At 39.3% G+C, this 26,579-nt stretch overlaps 1 protein-coding gene across 1 annotated transcript in view; it reads right to left on the bottom strand.

Moving 5' to 3' along the window:
• rab5b (RAB5B, member RAS oncogene family) overlaps positions 1-20,175 on the bottom strand; it is a 103,903-nt gene extending 83,728 nt beyond the window's left edge. The window contains exon 1 of the mRNA XM_028807517.2: positions 20,065-20,175. The gene's annotated coding sequence lies outside the window, so the exon portion shown is untranslated. The remainder of the gene's footprint in view (positions 1-20,064) is intronic.
• Positions 20,176-26,579: the final 6,404 nt, after the last annotated feature.

Below are 26,579 nucleotides of genomic sequence, written 5' to 3'. Positions count from 1 at the left end.
AATAAACTTTTGCTAACTCTGTAGCAAAAGTTTATTCATACAAATTGGAATGGGATGGCTTTGTGAAAAAGTAAAAATTACATAAAAATAAATTGAGAATGCGTACTTCCATTTGACTGAGATTATCTGTAATGATGAAAAAAAAAGTTTAGTATGTTTTTTTTTCCATACGGGAAGGATGTAAAACCTTACATAGGCACCCTTCAGCCCGTACTGAAGGGTAGTGTCAGATTCTTACTGACTAAAAAACACCCTTTTTTATTCCACAGCTACCCGAAAAACCACTATTAGGCATTACTTTGGGGTGGCAGTAGTTTAGTTATGAAACAGCTGGGTCCTGAAAAAAATCTGTCTTATTAGTGGCTTCATCACATATAGAAGAACAGTTCCTCAATCTTTTCTTTTTCATGATTGTTAACACGCATAATGTTTGTAAAATTATTCTGCACATGCATAACTGTTTGACCAATTAGGTTCGCTTCTGTATATATGAAGCTGTTTGATCGATTAGGTTTGCTTTTGTATTTATGTAACTGTTTGACCAATTAGGTTTGCTTATGTATATAGATTAGCTGTTTGTCCGATTAGGTTCGCTTCTGTATATATGAAGCTGTTTGTCCGATTAGGTTCGGTTTTTTTATATATGTAACTGTTTGACCGATTAGGTTTACTTTGGTATATATGTAAGTGTTTGACCGATTACGTTACTTCTGCCCCGGGCAACGCCGGGTATATACAGCTCGTAAATTATTAAACAGTAAAATCTTCTTCTGTAATTTGCTACCGTGGCAATTTGTGTGTCTGTCCAGGATTTTAAATGACCTGTAGCTCGCAAACCGTTGCACCTATACACTTGAAATGTGGTACACATATAGTACGTCACGTCTACTATCCGCTTTATGGGTGATGATTATTTTAGTCTTTTTATCTTTATTTTATTTTATTGTACAATCAAGTCCTATCTGGGCACAGCAGGGCAGCCGTGGGCGGATGCGTATGGTGTATTCACTCGATGTTATCGTGCATTGCGCTGTCAGTGGTATTTTGATAAAAGAATTTGAACAACATATAAGAAGCGTATAAATTATTAAACAGTAAAACATTAACATTTAAGAAGTAAAGTTACATTGAGTACTACTGCAGTGCCTTCGGGTATACCTCATTTTTTCTTTGCCCATTACATGCTTAAATGTATACATTTTTTGGTGTACCTACCCGAGAACACGCGACATATAACCGACCGTGGGAGAAGCATGGATTTTAAACACGCGTTGAGTTCATCTGCTGGTCTCCCTTGTGGAATAACTGGTAATGTTTGAGTAAAATCTACAGCGAGTAAAATGACATTACCTCCTTTTTTTTTTTTACAATCTCTGAGATCTTGCTTTTTTCGGTTCAAGGCTTCATAAGCTCTTTTATGTTCAATGTTGTACTTAATAAGTACTAATTATCCCAAACCATCATCTTTGAATGTTGCAAGACTTTCGCCTTGTATGTAGATCGGGGGTAATTACATTCATTGCATTCCTAGTCTGAATCACAATGTGATTGTATGGGTGGTTACCTGGCACTGTAGGGTTGCCACCCGTCCTTTAAAATACGGAATCGTGCCGCGTTTGAGAATGAAATTGCGCGTCCCGTTTTGAATCAATACTGGACGGGATTTATCCCGTATTTTTTTTATCATTTTTTTTTAAAGCAGCGTCTCATGCAAATCATCCCACACGCATTTTATGAAGATGCCTCCTTTCCTAGTTTTGATTGGGTAATACTTGATGCCATCGTTAGTTTGATTGGTGTTTTTAACTGTCCAGTGAGTAGGGCGTGTCTTTCAACCGTAAGCAGATTTTTTTGCAGTGGTATCACTGACCTCAACGACGGCGACGTTATACGTCAAAAATAAATTACGATAAATGACGATTTTAGCGATACTTTATTACGACGGCGGCTACATAGACACGATCAAATAAAAACAAAAAAATCAAATAATCATTCTACATTTTCAAAACGTCGAAAAAACGACGGAATGAAAAAAAGGCCCACCCGACGACCCACCCATTCCATTTTTATATATATAGATATAATATATGTGTATATATATATATATATATATATAATATATGTGTATATATATATATATGTGTGTATATATATATATATATATTATATATATATATATATATATGACAGCAACACTCATAACAATGACAACACAATTACATTGACAATCATGTTACATTATTTTAAAAATGTTTCCTTTACTTTTTCATAACCACTTTAACACACTACTTCTCCGCTGCGAAGCGCGGGTATTTTGCTAGTAGTAAATAAACATAAATAATAGTGTGTATGAGAAATATTATTAATTAATAATAACGTAAATAATTAATTAGACTGTAATTTGAGTTTGGTTTTAGAGAGAAGCATGAGAGATCCCCGCATTGAACGGGCAATTAGTGTATGCAAAAGAATTGTTGCATGTTTTTCCTTCAGCTGGAAAAAAAGAAGGGATTTGAGTGCAACACAGAAAGAACTCAATCTGCCTTCCCATCAGCTCATAGCAGAATCCCCTACAAGATGGGGGTCAAGGGCAGCAATGATACAGAGGGTGTTGGAACAAGAGAGGGCCATCACCCAAGTTCTCTCATCTGACAAGAAAACCAGACATCTGGCACTTGCATGGCAGGACATATATGTACTAGAGTCAACTGATAAAGCTATTCGACCCCTCCTGGAATTTACAGATGCACTCTCAGCTCAGTCCTATGTTACAGTCTCCTATGTTAAGCCAGTGCTACACCTTTTTCAAACCAGCATCTTGGCTCACCGGCCAGAAGACACAGAGCTCACTATGTCTATTAAGACCAAAATTCTTGATTATCTGAGAGAGAAATTTGATGACCCTGTCACCCAGCAACTACTAGACATTGCTTCTTTTTTGGATCCACGTTTCAAAAGATCATACATTCCTGAGGAAAAGTATGAAGAGGTCAAACATAGAGTTGTGTCTGAAGTGGAGACCCTTCAACATGATGAGACCAGTGCCCAGCCTGACTTAGCTGGGGAACTTTCAGAAGCAGCTGAAGCATCACCACCACCAGCCAAAAAGGAGAAGCAAAGCCTTGGTAGCTTCTTTAAGAGGCAACATCTTTATCGACATTGTCTGACAGAGATAAAATTGAAGCTGAACTTTCAACCTACCTACAAGCAGCTGAAATTGACACTGAGACAAACCCACTTGCATGGTGGAAAGAGCATGAACCAATCTTTCCAACTCTCAGTCGCCTTGCAAAAAAATATCTCTGCATACAGGCCACTAGTTCGCCCTCAGAAAGGGCATTTAGAACAGGTGGCAACATAGTGAACTGCCACAGGGCATCTTTAAAGCCAGAGGCAGTTGACAGACTTATCTTTCTTGCACAAAATTTGTGAAATTGTGTTACCTGAATGCATGTTCTTGCCACGCTTTATTTGTTTACAAAACATAGCTTAAAAAGAGCATATTGAAACATTATCATTTAAGTTTTTTTTTAGGCAAACCTAGTAAAGTAGATAAAACATCTACTCCTACGTCACCTAATATTCAGACAACTTGCTTTCTTGCGTAAATGTTTAGATGTGTTTCTTGCATTAATGAGTATATTTTGGTTTATGCCTATGATGTAAAGTTGTAAGTTTGCAATTATTACATGTAAATAACTAAAGAGCAATATAAATGTGTGGCTTCTTTTTTAAGTAATAATAGATAGGAAAAAAATATCGTTGCATATCGTTTATTGACTTTTGGTCCAAAAATATCGCAATTTGAATTTTGAGCCATATCGCCCAACCCTAGTTACAGCCTTATTCCAAAATGGATTAAATTCATTTTTTTCCTCAGAATTCTACACACAACACCCCATAATGACAACATGAGAAAAGTTTACTTGAGATTTTTGCAAATTTATTAAAAATAAAAAAATTGAGAAAGCACATGTACATAAGTATCCACAGCCTTTGCCATGAAGCTCAAAATTGAGCTCAGGTGCATTCTGTTTCCCTTGATCATCCTTGAGATGTTTCTGCAGCTTAATTGGAGTCCACCTGTGGTAAATTCAGTTGATTGGACATGATTTGGAAAAGGCACACACCTGTCTATATAAAGTCTCACAGTTCATGTCAGAGCACAAACCAAGCATGAAGTCAAAGGAATTGTCTGTAGACCTCCGAGACAGGAATATCTCGAGGCACAAATCTGGGGAAGGTTACAGAAAAATTTCTGCTGCTTTGAAGGTCCCAATGAGCATAGTGGCCTCCATCATCCGTAAGTGGAAGAAGTTCGAAACCCACCAGGACTCTTCCTAGAGCTGGCCAGCCATCTAAACTGAGCGGTCGGGGCAGAAGGGCCTTAGTATGGGAGGTGACCAAGAACCCGATGGTCACTCTGTCAGAGCTCCAGAGGTCCTCTGTGGAGAGAGGAGAACCTTCCAGAAGGACAACCATCTCTGCAGCAATCCACCAATCAGGCCTGTATGGTAGAGTGGCCAGACGGAAGCCACTCCTTAGTAAAAGGCACATGGCAGCCCGCCTGGAGTTTGCCAAAAGGCACCTGAAGGACTCTCAGACCATGAGAAAGAAAATTCTCTGGTCTGATGAGACAAAGATTGAACTCTTTAGTGTGAATGGCAGGCGTCATGTTTGGAGGAAACCAGGCACCGCTCATCACCAGGGGCCTCATGCATAACGCCGTGCATAGAATTCGCACTATAACATGACGTAAGCACAAAAGCTGAAATGTGCTTACGCACAGAAAAATCCAGATGCAGGAATCTGTGCGTATGCAAACTTCCACATTCTTCCACTACATAAATCCCGATCAGTGTGAAAAGTAACGCTCATGCACGAGCCTGCTGTCCCGCCCCAACTCCTCCCTGAATTACGCCTCTTTGAATATGCAAAGCAATATAAATAGCCCTTAAGCTCAGTGTTCTGTGAAAAGACAATGGGAAAAGCAAAAGGGAAAATGGAAGAATTTCAGCGAATACCAAGTGGAGGCAAGGAAAAACGTACTATTTGTTGGTTTAACTCTTTTAGGGCGGATGTCGACTTTTGTCGACAGGAGGGGTTGAAGGCGAATGTCGACAAAAGTCGACATCCAGGGATAGAGGGTGACAATCAGCTGTTAATGGCGACAAATCTCACTGTCACGTCACAGACATTCCCTCTGTGCTTGGAGGAATGCTAGACTCGTTGACTCGGCAAATAAACATTGCGTGTGCGTGAGTTGCGAAATGTAAACAAAGGCAAGATGGCACCAACATGTGAAAAGGCAGCGAAGCAAGTGCAGAAAAGAAAACATTTGGCAGACGTTGTTTTGCGCATTATCGCGGAGTCGGACTCTAGATTTTTCAGAATCGGACTTTACTGGCAGTGATCAGGAGATCGCGCAAGAGAGTTAGAAGCAGGCATCAGCTGATCAGACACCAGCCGATGCCGCGCCAGCGGATCTGCTGCCAGTTGAGTGCCTTCGCGCAGCCGATGCATCTATGGCAAGGTTCGCATGGGATAAATACACGTACATTGATCCGTTGAGAGCCGATCTGGCTACCGGAGTTTACAAGACGGCATGGCTTGCTTTTGGACACGACAGATCACCAGCTGCTGTACTTCAGGCTGCTCTCTCCTGATGCTGCTTTTCAGCTACTGTCAGACGAGACAAACAGGTAGGCAGAGATTTTTTTTGAATCGCGGGCTGCGTTTGCATCGCAGTCTCGTTTTTCAAAGTGGAAACCCACAACGAAAGACGAGATGAAGCGCGCTGTGGCATTACAAATAGAGATGGGACAGAACTGGTGATATAACTTCAGGGAGCATTGGTCCAAACGTGTTTTGTCCCCTGGTGGCTTAGGTACGTGCTGCTGCAAAGTTTTATTCACTTCTGTAATAAACAGAAGCAAATCCCATGGGGTGAGCCAGGCTATAATGCCATACATAAAGTTCATAAAGTTTCAGAAGATGAAAAGAGGTGACAATACGGTTTTCATGCAGGCAGAAAACTTGGTGGCAGTGGCATGGCACGATGGCAAATGGGTGACTTGTCTCTCTACAGTACACACTAACAATATATGTTAGAAAGTGCAGCAACAGACAATTGAAAAATAGGCACCAAAGCAACACATATTGTAAGGAGTGCAATGTGGCAATGACTGAAATTGGCTGCTTTGAGCGAGATCAGACTTTGCTGTGTAAAATGTATGTGATATGTATGTGAAATCATAGAGTATGCAGGCTCATACAACATGCAAGACAGTAACATTTGTCAAAAGTAAATATTTTTTGTTGATTTGATATGTTAAACAATTGCTTTGTGTTCTTTTTTAAAAAATGTTAGTTTTTGGAAAAATATTCAGCCCTGGGAGAAAAGAAACAAAAAAAAAATTAGCCCTAAGAGTGTTAAACAGTGATATAAACAACAAAAGGAAGCTAATCGACTGACATAGCGTGTCAGAGAAACTCGAAGCTCAAGTTCACAAAGTCGCACAGTGCCCGAAATAAAAAAGAAGTTGTCAGATATCAAAGTCGCCGTGAAAAGGCGAGACGTAGCCCGCCATCTGAATGTCATATGAAAGCTTATTAGGGTACAGAGAAAAAAAAGGAACACAGTGGGGAAAAAGCATGAAATGTCAACTTCAATCTCGAAATTTCCACTTTAATTACATAGTTTATTTTGTCATTAAAGTAGAACATCATAAACTTCATCTTAAAATCATTTAATTAACCAGTTTCTCAAATCACATCGTAATTAAAGTAGCACGTTAAATGCTTTGTTTTGTATGTGTTCTTCTATGTGCTCTATGTGTGTGAATCACTACGTGCTTCTTAAACCGGCTTTCTCTTCCTCCGACAGGACACAGAATCCATTACATTTGTGATATTACAGCTCTCTGAATAACTAAAATACAGTGGAACCTCGGTTCACGACCATAATTCGTTCCAAACCAAAGCAATTTCCCCCCATAGGATTGTATGTACAGTGATCCCTCGCTATATCGCGCTTCGCCTTTCGCGGCTTCACTCCATCGCGGATTTTATATGTAAGCATATTTAAATATATATCGCGGATTTTTCGCTGCTTCGCGGGTTTCTGCGGACAATAGGTCTTTTAATTTCTGGTACATGCTTCCTCAGTTGGTTTGCCCAGTTGATTTCATACAAGGGACGCTATTGGCAGATGGCTGAGAAGCTATCCAGCTTACTTTCTCTCTCTCTCTCTCTCTCTCTCTCTCTCTTGCGCTGACGTAGGGGGGTGTGAGCAGGGGGGCTGTGTGCAGCTGCTTCCTGAAGGACAGGCTGCACGGAGCTTCGCATACTTAAAAGCTCAAAGGGCACGTATTGATTTTTTTTATCTGTCTCTCGCTATCTCTCTCTCTCTCTCTCTCTCTCTTCCTGCTCCTGACAGAGGGGGTGTGAGCTGCCGCCTTCAACAGCTTTGTACCGGTGGTGCTTCGCATACTTAAAAGCCAAAAAGCCGTATTGATTTTTTTTTTGACTGCTTGCTTTGCACTCCTTTGAAAAGGAAGATATGTTTGCATTCTTTTAATTGTGAGACAGAACTGTCATCTCTGTCTTGTCATGGAGCACAGTTTAAACTTTTGAAAAAGAGACAAATGTTTGTTTGCAGTGTTTGAATAACGTTCCTGTCTCTCTACAACCTCCTGTGTTTCTGCGCAAATCTGTGACCCAAGCATGACATTCTAAAAATAACCATATAAACATATGGTTTCTACTTCGCGGATTTTCCTATTTCGCGGGTGGCTCTGGAACGCAACCCCCGCGATGGAGGAGGGATTACTGTAAATACAATTAATCTGTTCCAGACCATATGAACTGTATGTAAATATATTTTTTTAAATATTTTTTAAGCACAAATATAGTTAATTACACCATAGAATGCACAGTGCAATAGTAAACTAATGTAAAAACATTGAATAACACTGACACAAACACCCAGGCTCCCTGCTCAGCTGCACGTGCAGGCTCGCTCTCAGCTGCACGCACTCTCTCTCTCATCAGCATGCGAGCCTGCTCTCCTCTCTCTGTAACATTGCAGCAGTTCGCGCTATAGCCTTACAACCCGATCGTTGTATAAACACTTTTTTTTTTTTAATCAGTTTTAAGCACAGGGGGGAAAAAAAGGAACATTTGAACAAATCTGAACTTTATTTAAAAATCAACCACAAGCAACCAAGAAAATAACACTGTAAGAGTTCGCGCTATAGCCTTTATGACAAGATCGCTGTATAAACACTAAGCACAGGGGGGAAAAAAAAGGAACATTTGAACAAATCCGAACTTTATTTAAAAACCAACCACAAGCAACCAAGAAAATAACACTGTAAGAGTTCGCGCTATAGCCTTTATGACCCGATCGCTGTATAAACACTAAGCACAGGGGGAAAAAAAGGAACATTTGAACAAATCCGAACTTTATTTAAAAACCAACCACAAGCAACCAAGAAAATAATATTGCAGGAGTTCGTGCCCGATCGCTGTATAAACACTTTTTTTTAATGAGTTTTAAGCACAGGGGAAAAAAAGGAACAGTTGAAAAATCTAATACAAAAACTAACCATAAACCACCAAGAAAACTAACCGTGCATGAGTCGAGGTCTGGCATGAAGCGAGGAGAAAATGGGTGGACAGGAGGTTACAGTTTTGAGGGAGATGGAGGGATGTTCTCTCTTGTGATTTCTTGGATTTCTGGTGTTTTTAGCTGTTTAACTGGTGGGTGTAAAAGCCTCTTGCAGCCATTCCAAAAACAAAGTCCGTGTGACCCAACCCTTCGTGTTTGCCCTCCACATCACTGGCAGTCTGGCTTTGTTTACATTGTGCTGTTTGAAAGCACGAGGGTTCTCAAATTGGTAAATGAGTAAACTGGTAAACAGTTTTTCCACCTCTTCCAGCACTTGAGGCCTCTGCCTGGTTAACGCTGTAACTCCTTTTGCAACATCAGCTGCTTTAATAGATTCTTTCTGCTTTAGAATAGTCAAAATCGTAGGTTTTGACTTCTTGTACTCAGCTGCAAGATCAGTAAAACGAACGCCACGCTCATACTTTTCAATAATTTCTTTCTTTACTTCGATTTCAATTTTCTACAAAACTTTCTTCTCACCACTCTTCACTTGCTTAGAACCCATGGTTAACTGCAAAAGCACACGAAATACTGTAGAGCACAAAGAGTTCACAGGTAAAGCACGCACGTCTGACTGAGAACAATGAACAGGGAGAGGCAGAACACGTGCTTAAATACAGTAATCGGCGCGTACGAACCGGAAGGGAAATGAAATAGAGCACAAAGAGTTCACAGCGAAAGCACGCATGCAGGCATGTGCAAGCATGCACGTCTGACCAAGAACAATGCAACACATGCGGAAATCATCGGCGTGCACAAACCGAAAGGGAAACTGGCTTGTTCATATACCGAGTGTGTGGTCGTGAACCGAGGCAAAAGTTTGGCGAACTTTTTGGTCGTAAACTGAGTTGTACGTGTACCGAGGCATTTGTGAACCGAGGTTCCACTGTACTGAGATGTATATGTGATATCATTTTCATGATGATAAGAGTTAAAGCATGTTATTAAACATGGGAACGCGGTGGCGCAGTGATTGTGCGCGAAATTCGATGAAATAATGTATTGCAGCAGTACTCAGGGGCGGCTCTAGGCAGAGAAAGAATCGGTGGCCCCTTCGCTCGTCAATGTCAATATGGTATCTTATGCACAGCCATGTCCGTTGCGGACACTGCATAGCCGCCTCGTGCTCACGACACAAGCATTTAACTTTTGCCAAAATTTGCCGCTGCATTTTTAGCTGTGTCGTTATTTTCTCTGTTTTATATTCAACATATATTGGCGTGGCGGCCCTGTGCAGGTGCACAGTTTGCACATGCCTAAGGCCGCCCCTGCAGTACTGTCTCTTTCAAACGTACTAACCTCCAATTCCTGTCCTTACTTTTCTTTCTCCAAGTAACCGATAGCCACACAATCAGCTCTGTAATAGACGTTAAGCCATCTGTAAGCTTATAACGCCGATTCTTCAAAACTTTTAAGGAACACTGAAATATCTTGGTAGTACATGTTTAATTATTCTATCGTTCACACCAGTCCCAGTGAAGCATACAGTGCTTTTATCTGTATAATATAATAAACATTTTTTGCTGCATTTCATCTTAAAAATGATATCATCTTCATATGTAAATACGCGCTTTATAAAGTAGCTCAGGTTGTGCAATATTATAACTGTAGTGCAAATTTACAATGAGGTAATTGTACTTATAAGTCCAAACAGTTCTATAAGGAGCAGTTGATGGACTGATTGAGTGCGTTTAGAGCTCTTGGGATGAACCTCTTTCTGAACCGCGAGGTCCGTACAGGAAAGGTGTGAAGCGTTTGCCGTGTGAGCAGCAGCTCCGAGTGGTGCAGTGAGAGTAATATGGAAAAAGATGATCTGCTGTGGCAACCCCTAACGGGAGCAGCAGAAAGAAGAAGAAGAAGGTGCAGTGAAAGTAACAACATTAAAGCAGTTATGGTATTTGGAATAGTTTGACCATTCTGTGGACCATTATATTGTTACTGGTTAATTACAGTCAGATGCATTAAACTAATAAACAATATGCGGTTAATTTCAGTGTATTTATAAAGCCGCGTCAGGGACGTGGATCTGAAAAAGAAAGATAAACCACACAGGAACAGTAGCACTGCTTTGACGCTGGGTGCCGCCAGTCTGCAAAACCGAGCGGAGAACCCGCGTACGACAGGGTATGAGGTACGGTGGAAACGTGCGTGGCTTTACACCAAGTTTAGGTTTTATACATCGCAATTTGAACGTGGAAACGTTCTTATGCAACATTTCTGTGCATACGCACCATTTATACATGAGGCCCCAGGCCAATACCATCCCTACAGTGAAGCATGGTGGTGGCAGCATCATGCTGTGAGGATGTTTTTCAGCGTCAGGAACTGGGAGACTAGTCAGGATAAAGGGAAATATGACTGCAGCAATGTACAGAGACATCCTGGATGAAAACCTGCTCCAGAGCGCTCTTGACCTCAGACTGGGGCGACGGTTCATCATTCAGCAGGACAATGACCATAAGCACACAGCCAAGATATCAAAGGAGTGGCTTCAGGACAACACTGCGAATGTCCTTGAGTGGCCCAGCCAGATCCCAGACTTGAATCCGATTGAACATCTCTGGAGAGATCTTAAAATGGCTGTGCACCGACGCTTCCCATCCAGCCTGATGGAGCTTGAGAGGTGCTGTAAAGAAGAATAGGCGAAACTGGCCAAGGATAGGTGTGCCAAGCTTGTGGCATCATATTCAAAATAACTTAAGGCTGTAATTGCTGCCAAAGGTGCATTGACAAAAGTATTGAGCAAAGGCTGTGAATACTTATGTACATGTGATTTCTCAGTTTTTTTATTTTTAATAAATTTGCAAAAACCTCAAGTAAATTTTTTTCACGATGTCATTATGGGGTGTTGTGTGTAGAATTCTGAGGAAAAAAATGAATTTAATCCATTTTGGAATAAGGCTGTAACATAACAAAATGTGGAAAAAGTGATGAGCTGAGAATACTTTCTGGATGCACTGTATGTCTGGTTTGAAGAGACTAAGCGTCTGCAGAAGTCAATCAGGCAAAAGCAGCAAAAGAAACTGCCACTCAGAATCTTTGTTTCATTACAATACCCTCAATCACACTGCATGATTTGCAAAGTCTGCTTTGTACACCTGAGGATTGGAAAAGCCACCACACCCAATCTACTTTCCAGATCGGACAACATGTGATGACCTACCACTTGTTCCCCAATCTGAAAGTCTAATTCCATGACATTTGCTATGCCAATAAGGAAAATATTAAATCAGCAAAAGAACAGCAGCAAACAAGCAAAACAAAATGTTTTGTTTGAGTGGCACAGAAAAACTTAATGAACATATATAACAGAAGTTGGACTATGCATTGTGCAAATAATTGGACTATGTTAAAAAGTAAAACTTGTTTGGTTTTAAATGTAATTCCCTTAATAGTTCACGCTTAAAACTTTTTGATCACTCTTCATATGTATTGTTAACAGCTTGTACTGAGATTAGAATACACCATGTGTAGAAATCTTGAAAGAGTAAAATTAAATGGTACATTCTTATTTGTGTCCATGAACTTGTGTTTACATGTTTAGGCAACTGCAACTTGAAACTAATTTACCGTAGAAGAAGTAGTTGTGATTGAAGTATTAAAAAGTAATTCAAGGGTGTATTCTATTCTCTTATTAAAAATGTGGTCAAATAATTTTTTGATAAAAATAATTTCCAAACATTTTTTCTATTAAGCACTGTATGAAAGGCACAGGCAGCTGAATTTTATAACATTTAGTAAAAGAGAACTATCCTTGTCAACATTCCACCTGCAAATTTTATTTTTGTCATTGTGACTCTGTAGTTCAATGATTCAGCAGATCTGGCATGTTATTATACACGCAGGATCAGGATGTTTGTTGGAAGTAGGCAACAAGTCAGGGAAATAAACCAAGGTATCACTGGCACTATCATTGTTAAACTTATCTGAGAATATTCAAAGGAATGTTCTGATCTCCTTAAGCTATAAATAAATGAGATGCCCGCCTAAGTTATTTATTTAAATTATATACTCTTTATCATGGTGCCTCTAGCTTCTAGAACTAGCAGGTACCAGCAGTTTATTTGAAGCAGAGCAAGCTGGAATATTACACAATAATCCAAAACATACTGAATGTTTTTAAACATACAACGTTTTAGCATATGGTACTAGTAAGCCAGTGTGTAGTTATGAATGAAACATTATAAACCCATGAATCTTCATCAGTTCTTTACAATTAACTTTGATCACATATTTAGCTTAAGATTGTTTTTTTATAAATATGAAAATTGCCAGATTTTATGTGTTTTTTCATTCCTTTTTTATTCTCCATAAGCCTGTTCCCTGTCTCTCTCTCTCAACTTCTTTTAGGTTATACAGCCTAAATCACTGGTTATGAAGAAGACTTTGTGCTGTAAGACTGCCTCTTCTTAGTCTACATACAGAATTAATGAAATATTCAGCAACCATTTTGTCATTTTTGTACTTTGTAAGAAAAACAATGTATTTTTGCTAATATTAAAAATATTTATTTAGATAAGATATATACATACTAAATAATCAATTTCTGACAATTTCAGTGCTTCTTCCATAGCCATACACTTAGCCAATTCATGCATTTTGCCTACAGCGGTCAACTTATTTCGTGTGGTGTACACCTGGATGAATATTGCCCTTTTCACAAGGTGATGTACACCAAGTAGACCAGTAATTAAAGTATCTCAGCCTTTCATTGCTATATTAAACTTTTTTCAAAATGGTTTCTTTTTGTTGAATAAGACACTATTCATCTTACTTCTTAAGCAATCTCAATTAAAATGTGCATTTACTTATTTCCGGCTTATATGATCAAGGTAAAAATCTAACAAATCTGTCCCTTCATATTTCACACATCAACTTCTAATATTTAATTTCAGATTAAATTTTAAATATCTCCAATAAAAAAGAAACATTGTGACCTGATAGTCTGTCACTTTAAATTCTCGAAAACTGTCACCACATTCAAGCTTATCTCCCCCTGATCAAATTAATATTCATGTTTATTTAAACATAATTTGGGATTTTCTTGTTTATTTTTTTGGAGTCCCTCAGTATCTAGATCAACTTTTATCTGTAAGCAGAGAATATAGAAAGAGTAAGATAGAGTAAATTGTGATTTTGTATGTTTTGATTTATATGGTAATAACGCTTAGCAGCTGATGAATATTGGTATTATTAACCATACTTTCTGTACAATATATTCATTATAATATACTGAACACAGCTAATATTCCAATAGCACATTGCTATGTCCTTTTACTTATTACCTTATTTATACTCATACAATTTATTAGGGCTCATGCCCTATTTGTACAGCATTTTTTTATTACTCTGCTATTTAAACTGTAAATTTTTGTCAACATTTTACATTCATTTTCTGTTAAGCTTTTGTAACTCACCAGGTAACAAGTCAGTGGAAGATAAATAAAATTGTAAAAAGAAAGCTGGCCAGTGAAACAAATGGCTCACTGTGAGTATTAAAAAGTTTTTATGTTAACCTTATCAGGATTTTTTTTTTTGTCCAGACCAGAGACTCTGCCTTTGTTAATTTACACTTCAAAAGGTTTTGGCTACTTTTTGATTTCAGGTGAAAAATTTAAATATCTTCCTTCAGAAAAACTACTGTTGGACCACTTTATGAAACATGGCTTCTGATTTGCTTTTACATAGAAAAACCATGCTGTGTTGTGATGGCTTTGTCATATGCTTTTCACATTGAATTAAAACATACTACATTCGGTTTCTACTGTGCACCCAGCTCAACTTCAGACCCTAAGCTATTATTTTAAGGTATACAACAGCCTACATATTTCCTTCCAAGTTATTATTTCTTAACAAATTAAGACGCAGTTACAGCAATCTAAAATGTATACCGTATGCTGTACATATTAACAGTTTGAGACTAGTCTAAATAATATTTATCTCTTTTCATAATTTAGGGAATCTAAAATAAATAAGGCAATTGGATCTGACTGTATCCCAAAAAAAGTCTCAAAACTGAATGCCAAACAATTAAGTTCCATTTTCTAATCTAGCTTTTAAAAATTAATTAATAACAGAGTTTCTCCCGACTCCTGATATCATGCAGGCAAACCAACCAAAACCCCTATATAAACCATAAATATTATTGCTGGGGGGTCCCAATACAAAAATTCCCTTTGGTTACTTAGATCACTTTTGTTTAATATTTTGTAGTCATACCATATGCATGTTTAACTTAGCTGTATGCAGTCAACCACAAAAAGCACAAAAATATGCAAAAAAGAATTCTGTTTGTGAAAAATCCTATCAAAAATGAATACACTAGCTGAGTTTACTAGTAAGCCTAAACCAGCTTTCTCCTGAGTGACTTTTGCTCAGATATCTCAGCATTCAATTTACTTTTTCTCAATTATTTAATTCCCAGGAGGTTCAATATGAAGGTAATAACATTATGAGGAACAGTACAACGGGTGTTTAGGAAACATACATAACCATCATAACACAAAAATGAAACTTCACTTCTAAGTTGCAATGAGCATATTGACAGCATAAAAGCATGCTACTCTCGGAACACAAATTCATCCACTGCAAATGTAAATTTTACACAGTTTACCCAGTGCAAATCTAAACAGCCAGTGTGTCACTGTCTTCTAAGAAAGTACACTCCATACACACCTGTTATATTTTTTTATCCTGCTGGTTTCTGATGTTACAGGAATGGAGAAATTAGTTGACAACTAAATGCATTGCAGTTTAACAGCAAACCAAAGTTAACGGATAATTAGACTCAACTGAAGGAACACATCCATCACACATCGTTTTAATCTAAAGTTCACCCTAAATGGACTCTTACCATTAGAGTGAAGCAGTCACCATTAGGTTTCTAAAGAACACCATGCCCCGATCAAAGGCAATTCCAGAAAAGATGAAAGAAAAAAAAGCTGTTTGAAACTTAACTATTAGGAAAAGGTTACAAAGCCAATTCTTAGGCTCTGGCATTCCATGGCACCACAGCGAGAGTCATTATCTCTAAATGAAGAACATCTGGAATAATGGTGGATCTTCCCGGAAAAGTTTGCCCTGCCATAATTACCCAACGGACAGCAACAACTCGTTCAAGAAGTCACAGATTCCAGAAGAATATCCAAAATACTGCAAGCCTCTCTAACCTTAGTTAAGGTAAGTGTTCATGACTACACATTAAAAAAATAAACACTGAGTAAAAATGTGATTTATGAAAAGGGAGCATGGCTAAAACTTAAAGGCATTAATAATAGTTTTGTACTAACTGCACCGATCCAAGAGTATCATCTGTGCTTGTATCGCATCTGCAACAGAATAACCTTGATGATCCCCAAGCATTTTGGAATAATGCTCTACTAATAGACAAGTCAAAAGTACTTCAATATGGACAACACAGGTCCAGCTATGTCTGGTGTAAAACTAATACAGCATTCAACATTATAACTACAATAAAACGTGGGGGTGGTGGTGGGATAGTGTGTGGATGCCTTGCTACCTCCAGACTTGCCATTATTAAAGATACCATTAAGTCTGTACTTTAGCAGAACACTACTAGGGAGAATGTCTGTCTGCCTGTATGCAGGCCGAAGTGTAATTGGTTTATAGAGCATGATAATACCCAAAACAACAAAGCAATCTTACCAGTGAATGGTTCAGAAGACAGAAAATTAAAACGTTTTGGAGTTGCCAAGTCAAAGTCCTGACTAGAACTTAACTGAGATTTTGAGGCATAACCTGAAACTAGCAGTTCATGCACACAAATCTTAACAATGTGTCTGAATTAAATGATTTCTGCAAAGAAACGTGGGCTAAATTCCTCAATAGCAATGTAAAAGCCTGAGGTAAAATTATAAGAAGTGCATACTTGCAATTATTGCTGCTTAAGGTGCTAAAACCAAGTATTGAAATTATGGGGGTAATTATTTTTTCACATGGGTAGTAGGGGTGTTGGATAACTTTGTTCCATGAATAAAGAAAGTAATGATTTAAAAAATGTATTGTATGTTGACTCAGGTTCCCATTCCCTAATATTATGCCTAAAGATCTGAAATCACTTGTATATGAGGATATTAAAGAAGAGAAAAATACTTTTTCATAGCATTGTATAAACTTGTGGTGCTGGTATCTGGTATTGTGCATCAAAATACTCTTTGATGATTTTACTCTAGAATTTATTATCATTTAACATCACAAAAAAGAAATCTGACTGCTTGAGTACCTTGATCTGTTAGATTCACAACTTTCTCTGTAGCAGGCAACAAGCGTTAGTGGAGGAAACATCACCCATCATCATCACTAACACTGAAGCACAACAGAGGCATATCTTGAGCTATTTTCTGTACACTCTTCAAAGCAGTAATTGTCAAGAGTCTATTGTCAACAGTCACCACACACTTCAAATAATATCTGACAACACAGATATAATAGCTCTGCTCAATAGCAAAAACTTAGGAATATTTTATCACAGTGTTGTCACTGGCTTTGATCTGTGGTGTGAGATAGACTTTTAATAGCTTAATGCTGTTAAAACAAAAGAAGAATTAATCATTTCAACAGGAGCCAGCATAAAACAAAATATATGAAGCTAAAATGGACAATAAACTCACCTTTAATCAGCATTATATCAATGTCTCTAAAAATCCTACTAATTATAATTACTATCACTGCAATTTCCATTGCCTTTATTACAATACTATACTAAACTTGTTTATTAAAAACATGTCATAGCAAGTTTAAGTTTTTGGAATCCCCGAATTTTTTTTTACTTTTTTTTTTTTTTACACATAGTCTTCACAGTCCTGTGCATCCTTTGGGGGTGAGACCCATTCTTTTCATATCATCAGACTAGAGTAAATCCTTATTTAGTCGTATTTGTTTAACCTACTTAACCTTGTTTGGGTTTGCATGGACAGAAGGCTATGCTAGAATCCTCAGGCACTATAGAAAAACCAGCCCTTCACAATGTACACTAACAAACACTACTCTTAAACCTGAATACTGGGCCAATTTAACTGTCACCAATTATGCTTACATGTATTTTAATAGGAAGTGTAAGGAAACCTAGAGAAGAACCCTGACTGAAATCCACACAGAAACACTAGTAGGATGTGCTAACTCTACAAACAAAATTGATCAAAACAGGAATTCATACATAGTCTTCCTCTTCTGTAAGGAAGCCACACTAACCACTCTGCAAGTTTGCTGTACTCCCATGTACTGTATATACTGTAGTTATTACTCAATGTCACATATTTATCTTTTAAAAATAAAAGGACTGCACACTCCCAATCTGATATAACTATATAAAAGGCTACTAAATTATTTTTTTCTACTCTTCTATACTGATTTCCAAAGCTTTGAATAGACCACTATCATAAGGAGTTTAAAGACATCAATAATAGTTTTGTACTAACTGCAGCTAAAGTTCATTTTAAAAGACACTGAACAATACTATGATGACTTAATAACTAAACATAACAGGTGACAGATTTACTTGTTAACTTAGACTCTTATCCTTTTAGATTTATGTTCTCTGTTTCTTATCTAATGCAAGAGGACACTTCCACAGTATTGGCAGTCGCTCAGGCCAACTGTCTCTCAATTCATGCTTTAAGATTTAATACCTTGTCACATGGCACAAAACTATTATCAGTGTTTAAATCTTGATATTCTTGGAGCTACCCATGTCATGTACAATGAGACATCTAGTAAATGTAGAGAGTATTAAAATACATGCAGAACTAGAAGTCTGCTGCCTATGAATACCCTATGTGGCTTTCTAATACTCCAGTGGAGTCATTGTGATTATGTCTGTATTATGATATATACAGTATACCATAATGCAGCATGAGGGTGGGGGGTTTCATCTATGTTGCACTACATTTTCATGTTCAGCTTTTTTAGGATCTGATCAATGTTTGACAATCAATAAAGTACAAACGTTGGTTAGTGTGTAGGCCTATGGCTATGGCTACCCTAGTTAGGAGAACATGTTATTAGCCGTTGTGAAGTTGCAGTGCATAAACATCAACACATTAAAAAGTTGCTCCTCAAGAACAACAAAGCAATGCATTATTTCTGGATGTTGGGCCACATTTATTACAGTATGTCTTTACACATTTGATTTCATATTCTGTTGTCTATTAACATTTAGTGCAAATGAAACTATAAAATTGGACCAATAAGTAAACAACTGAGCAGCGAGGTGGCACAGCATTTAGCGCTGCCATCTCATTGATTCTGCATATCTGCAGAGGCTTTGCACATTCTGTTGGGGATTTCTATAGGTAATCTGTTTTTCCTGACATACAGTAGCAATAAAAATATTGGTTTGGTTAAATGCCGATACAAAAACAGTCCCGTACAAAAAAAAGTGTAGGCAAATGTATATGTAAGAGGGTCCTAAGCTGAACTGGTGCAGGGTTTGTAAATGTGTTGCAACCAGTGATACAGGGAAAGTCTCATGCCCCAGCAGTCCTGGTTTGGATAAACATTTTTGAGACTGTTGAAATAACGGATCACATAATCTTCTAAATGCAAGATTGAGGACAAGCACTTCAGATGTTCTAAAAAAGAGCACAATGAGATATGAAGCAAGGGAAACGTCAGTCCATAAAGACTTCAACATTGAAAAAACTAAACTTACTACCTACAACTAAAAAGACTGTCAAGATCTTTTAAAAGATCTATCCAATCTTTTTCAAGCTCATAAAACTGTTTATTCCTTAAAACTTTTTTCTGTTGACATTTCTGGAGCCATGGACATGTATGAATAATGTAAAAGTAACGTTATGAAAATGAAAAATGTTTATAGCTTATACTTGTCAACGGGCCCTGACGTTATTAATAAACAAATGCCAACGAATTTTAAGGGAAAGAAAAAAAATAGCAAAATTAAAAAGCTGAACAATCAGCGATCTGTTTGAACCTATCGTTTCCTTACACTTTGCTCCATACACATTCTTATACAGTAATATACTCCCCAACCTCGTGACCTCTGCGTTTCACTTCTGATTTTCGGAAAGATCTTCACTTTGCGAGAGTTAAGTTTTTGCTGAATTGACTCTTCTATATAAGGGTAAACCCTTTCAAATTCTATGCCCTGTTAATGTCAAGAACCGTTGCACTCGCGCACACAAGTAGTCATAAACATGCATCTGTCATTCCGTACAGTTCTACTAGTCTATTCCGCTTCCAGCGTCAAAACACCATTCCGTCACTGACAACGGATAGAGTGGACAGATTTCAGGCGTCCAGTCTGAACAGGATAGAACTCCTCCCGCTCGCTTATGCTATTCTATAGAACCACACAGCAAGTGAAGTACAAAGACGGCAAAGATAATTATTCCCAGTAACAAGGTAAGTATTACCTGCTGTCGCAATACTGAAACCCAACTTTTGTCAGTCTCCACCTGTCTGTTATTGTTGATCTGCCTGTCAGCTGCGTGAAGAGCTATGAGCTTACTTCCTGCTCCAATGCGCAGGCGCATCGTACCGCCACGCCCCTCTCGCCTTAAAGGGATTGCACAAGGACTACCGCTCAAAAAACTCATGGTTGGTTCTGAATTTACAACGCATTGTTTTCTTCTCAGTTCTCTGCTCATAAGGAATATTAAGAATTCAAAAATACAAATGGAGCTGCGCCAAGAAGTAAAGATTATTTCTAAAAGCAATTACAGCATTTTCAAAGTATGTTGGGTGGAAACCATTATTACATTCATGTATGAAATTGACGGCAATTAAAGCTTACAGCATTTTCAAAGTAAGTTGGGTGGAAACAATTATTACATCCATGTATGAAATTGACGCTTTAACAAAGAGTAAATCGTAAAGTTTTTGTTTTTTGTAGTTCAGATTCAGCCAGACATAATGTATTTCATTGTCAGTGCGCAGTGATATTATGCAAGAATGAGAATGGCTTGGTGGTAAATTTACACAGACATGGCCTGTCACTTAGAATACTTTAGGTTTTATAGAGCCCATGAATCATACAGAAGGTTTTGAATACTTAATGGTTTTGATATTGGGGTCCACACACTGCAACTATAAAACTATTTTAGCTTTATATTGTTAATGTTTTTCTCCACCAGAAAAGTCACTTATATTGAGTAAAGTACTGCATAGTATAGTTTGCACTGCTGCCTCTTGGATTCAAATCCTGACCAGGACATTCACTGCAAAGTTTTAATATTTTCCATGTTTTCTCTGAGTTTTTTGGATTTCTCTTGCATTGCAAGGACATGGAGTTTAAGATGAATGGCAACTCTGGCTTGTCATGTGGTGAATGAGTGGATTAAGCGGTGTCTTGTCCAGGGTTTGTTTTCTGCCAAGTGTCCAATCACAGACTCTGGCTCCCCTGACCTGAATGTGGAACAAGTATATTTGGAAAATTAATAGAAATAACAATTTCCTGTTGAAGTTTTAAGAGGTAAATCTACAAATTATATTATAGTTTTTAAGATGAGATATGTGAGCTGTGATTTACAGAACATCTGACATCAATTTATTTTTATAACTGTCATTGCATTAAGTTTCTCAGTTGCCTAGGGCATGATGTGATCTTCTTCTTCTTCTTTTGGCTGCTCCCGTTAGGGGTTGCCACAGCGGATCATCTTCTTCCATATCTTTCTGTCCTCTGCATCTTGTTCTGTTACACCCATCACCTGCATGTCCTCTCTCACCACTTCCATAAACCTTCGCTTAGGCCTTCCTCTTTTCCTCTTCCCTGGCAGCTCTATCCTTAGCATCCTTCTCCCAATATACCCAGCATCTCTCCTCTGCACATCTCCAAACCAACGCAATCTCACCTTTTTGACTTTGTCTCCCAACCGTCCAACTTGAGCTGACCCTCTAATGTACTCATTTCTAATCCTATCCATCCTCGTCACACCCAGTGCAAATCTTAGCATCTTTAACTCTGCTAACTCCAGCTCTGTCTCCTGCTTTCTGGTCAGTGCCACCATCTCCAACCCATATAATATAGCTGGTCTCACTATCATCCTGTAGACCTTCCCTTTCACTCTTGCTGATACCTGTCTGTCACAAATTACTCCTGACACTCTTCTCCAACCATTCCACCCTGCCTGCACTCTCTTTTTCACCTCTCTTCCACAATCCCCATTACTCTGTACTGCTGATCCCAAGTATTTAAAGTCATCCACCTTCGCCAACTCTACTCCCTGCATCTTCACCATTCCACTGACCTCCCTCTCATTTACACACATGTATTCTGTCTTGTTCCTACTGACCTTCATTCCTCTCCTCTCTAGAGCATATCTCCACCTCTCCAGAGTCTCCTCAACCTGCTCCCTACTATCACTACAGATCACAATGTCATCAGCAAACATCATAGTCCACAGGGACTCCTGTCTAATCTCGTCTGTCAACCTGTCCATCACCATTGCAAATAAGAAAGGGCTCAGAGCTGATCCCTGATGTAATCCCACCTCCACATTGAATGCATCCGTCGCTCCTACCGCAGACCTCACCACTGTCACACTTCCCTCGTACATATCCTGTACAACTCTTACGTACTTCTCTGCCACTCCCGATTTCCTCATACAGTACACAGCTCCTCTCGAGGCACCCTGTCATATGCTTTCTCCAGGTCCACAAAGACGCAATGCAACTTCTTCTGGCCTTCTCTAAACTTCTCCATTAACATCCTCAGAGCAAACATTGCATCTGTGGTGCTCTTTCTTGGCATGAAACCATACTGCTGCTCACTAATCATCACCTCACTTCTTAAACTAGCTTCCACTACTCTTTCCCATAACTTCATGCTGTGGCTCATCAATTTTATTCCCCTGTAGTTACTGCAGTCCTGCATATCCCCCTTATTCTTAAATATCGGCACCAGTACACTTCTCCACTCCTTGGGAATCCTCTCACTTTCCAAGATTCCATTAAACAATCTGGTTAAAAACTCCACTGCCATCTCTCCTAAACACCTCCATGCTTCCATAGGTGTGTCATCTGGACCAAAGGTCTTTCCATTTTTCATCCTCTTCATAGCTGTCCTTATTTCCTCCTTGCTAATCCGCTGCACTTCCTGATTCACTATCTCCACATCATCCAACCTCTTCTCTCTCTCGTTCTCTTCATTCATCAGCATCTCAAAGTACTCTTTCCATCTGCTCAACACACTTACCTCACTCGTGAGTATGTTCCCATCTTTATCCTTTATCACCCTAACCTGCTGCACATCTTTCCTATCTCGGTCCCTCTGTCTAGCCAATCGGTACAGGTCCTTTTCTCCCTCCTTAGTGTCCAACCTCTCATACAATTCATTGTACGCCTTTTCTTTAGCCTTCGCCACCTCTCTCTTCACCTTGCGCCTTATCTCCTTGTACTGTTGTCTACTTTCTGCATCTCTCTGACTATCCTACTTCTTCTTTGCCATCCTCTTCCTCTGTATACTCTCCTGTATTTCCTTATTCCACCACCAGGTTTCCTTTTCTTCTTTCCAGATGTCACGCCAAGCACCCTTCTTGCTGTCACCAGCTGTCTGGTAACTCTTCACTGCCACCCAGTGCCTGTCTCACCTCCTCCCTAAACTCAACCTTGCAGTCATCCTTTTTCAACTTACACCATTTGATCCTTGGCTCTGCCCTCACTCTCTTCCTCTTCTTGATCTCCAACGTCACCCTACAGACTACCATCCTATGCTGCTTAACTACACTTTCCCCTACCACCACTTTGCAGTCTTCAATCTCCTTCAGATCAAATCTTCAGCATAGGATGAAATCTACCTGTGTGCATCTTCCCCCACTCTTGTACGTAACCCTATGCTCCTCCCGCTTCTTAAAATATGTATTCACAACAGCCATGTCCATCTGTTTGGCAAAATCCACTATCCTCTGACCTTCTTCATTCCTCTCCTTGACACCATACCTACCCAACACCTCCTCATCTCCACTGTTCCCTTCACCAACATGCCCATTGAAATCTGCTCCAGTCACCACTTTCTGTCCGTTGGGTACACTGTTCATCACTTTATCCAACTCACTCCAGAAATCTTCTTTCTCACCCATTGCACACCCAACTTGCGGTGCTGCGTATGCACTAACAACATTCATTATCACACCTCCAATTTCCAGCTTCATAATCATTACTCTGCCTGACACTCTTTTCACCTTCAAAACACTCTTGACATACTGTTTCTTCAGAATAACTCCTACACCATTTCTTCTCCCATCCACACCGTGATAGAACAATTTGAATCCACCTCCGATCCACCTGGTCTTACTCCCTTCCATTTAGTCTCTTGCATGCACAATATATCAACCTTCCTTCTCTCCATCATATCTGCTAACTCTCTCCCCTTGCAGTCATACTGCCAATATTCAAAGTTCCTAGCCTCAGTTCCACTCTCTTTGCTTTCCTCCTCTCCTCCTGCCTCCAGACACGTCTCCCCCCCTTCTTCTCCTTCTTCTTCTTCATCCAACAGTAGCCCAATTTCCACCAGCACCCTGTTGGCTAACAGTACTGGTGGCGGTCATTGTTAACCCGGGGCTCGACCGATCCGGTATGGAAATTTGTATTGTTGTCCGTATATTGATTTGGCAAAATTTTACACCGGATGACCTTCCTGATGTAACCCTCCCCATTTATCCAGGCTTGGGACCAGCACGAAGAAACACACTGGTTTGTGCATCTCCTGTGGCTGGGTTAGGGCATGATGTGATACAGTCTGCTAAAAAAGATGGAGGTGGTTGGAAGACCTGCATCAGATGTGAACATGTCAGTCTAATTCACTTGGCATGCTATACCTGAAATCTACTGTAGGCCTGCCTAAGCTGCTGAGTCATTCAGTCTTCATTAAAGTTACACCTGTGTCACATTCTCCAAAAACTTGTCAAATCAAAGCAGGTGCATGCTGAGTCCCTCCCATCAGCCTCTATTATTTTCTGTTTCTGACACAAATCTTTAAATAAGATGTAAAAGAGCTAAAACATTTTTTATTTTTTTAAGCACATCATCATAAGGTGCTTTACAAAGAAAATATAAGTAAAATTAAATTTAACAAGACATAATACAAAATAATTGAATAGATAGATAATACATAATAAATATCAAGAAAACCAATATTCCAGGGAATGAAAGAACACTTTTATGTTAAAGAAACATAAGGAATGGAAACAATACATTTTTGTGCATTCTATGTTCCAAACCTACCTGTTCCAGGGTGTAGCAGTAGAAGCGTTGCTCCGCCTCTCGAACCCTCAGGTACCACTCCAGACACCGGATAAAAGTCCAAGACTCTTTTATTGTATCACAATACTGTGCACAAAGCACTCTCCACACCACACTACTCATATACAGTACAATACAATACTACTCACAATACTCACTCCTCCTCTCCCAGACACTTAGCCACCCTACCTCCCAGCTCAGCTCAGTGTCTGGGCTTTCCCACAGTCCTTTTATACACCCTGACCCGGAGGTGTTCCTGTCCAACAGTCCACAGTTCCTTATTCCTTCCGGGTCAGGGTAAACAGTCCTTTTCCTCAACCCGGGAGCACGTTGTCTCTTCCTGTCACGTGATGATGACGTACCCCCGGGTTATAGGACACATAAGAGCCCACGAGCCCCCCTACAGCGACGCCTGGTGGCCCCCAAGGTATCCAGCAGGGCTGTGTGTAGAAACTACATAGTCCATGAGGCCCTGCTGGAATCCGGGGCACGTCTACGCTGTTGGGAGAGCTCCTCCTGGTGGCCTGGGGGTGAGGGCCGGAATGGGAAACCGGCAATCCACCACAAGGGTTTTCTGTCAAGCATAATGTGCAAGGTAGGAACCCTGGGCACTATTCCATTACAAGGTTTACTGTTATATTGCCATTGAAAAAGGATATAAAAATGAATGCAGTAAATAAATGTGTCGGTGTGTGTATGTATCTCTTTATTCCGGAAGGAACAAGAGATACTCATGAGAAGGGTTGGGGCACCAAGTGTGTGACCCATTTAATTGGTAATACATTTCCCTAACAAAGTCAAAGAGCAAACACAAAGCATTTTGGACCAGTTGTCCTGTTAATTAAATTGTACCCTGTTGGAGCTTCCATCCCCTTCAGAGGCCGATTTGGAAATAAACAACTGCTTGTGGTCATTGCTCTCCTTATAACTGCTGGCTAATGGACGGGGTAGGGTTTAGCTCAGTGCCCAGAAGTGATATCACAGGTCCAGTGCCCTTTTGTCCTCCATTCTGGAAGGAAACAAGGAAAGTAGCTACTGACTGAGTGCCCTTTTTATTCTTTATTGTTTTGATTACCTCTTTATGGACATGCTCTGGGTATTTATTAGTGCTTTCTCATGCTAATACAAGGACTGCACAATTAATCACTAGTGTGTGCATCTGATGGTGTGTGTTGGTATGTGTAGTTGGGTCTTCCAGTTTAACTATAAACCGAGCTAAACAAGTTATTTGTGAAGCAGGAATATTCTTATCATTCTATTTCCTTGATAACTGATCAGCATTCAGGAGAAACCACACAGTTCTAGCGTTTCCCTCCATAAAGAGGAACAGAAAGAACTCTTAACTTTCCTGACATAAATCTTCCTTAAATAAAGAACTTTCAATAAGGAATAACAGAAATCACCATGCAGGTTTCAGTCAATGAAAAAACAAATCTTTAAAGTTGTGAAAAAAGGGACATATAGCAGCTGCAATCAACACTTTCTGATGAATTTGCTTTTGCCTTTTAGTGAGGATCTGTCATACGAGGGACAAAGGGAGTGAGAAAGGTGGGTGGAACAAGCCAGGGAGAGACAGAGCAAGGCTTAGAGGCAGTGATCTGTTCGACTGTTTTAAATAATGAAGAAAAAAAATGTGCCTTGGAATTGAGGACCCCCCTACCATGATGGCTTACAAAAAAAGAAACACACC

Source organism: Erpetoichthys calabaricus, chromosome 8 (assembly GCF_900747795.2).
Source record: "Erpetoichthys calabaricus chromosome 8, fErpCal1.3, whole genome shotgun sequence".
NCBI classification, from domain to species: Eukaryota; Metazoa; Chordata; class Cladistia; order Polypteriformes; family Polypteridae; genus Erpetoichthys; species Erpetoichthys calabaricus.
This window is presented reverse-complemented; position numbering and strand designations above follow the sequence as displayed.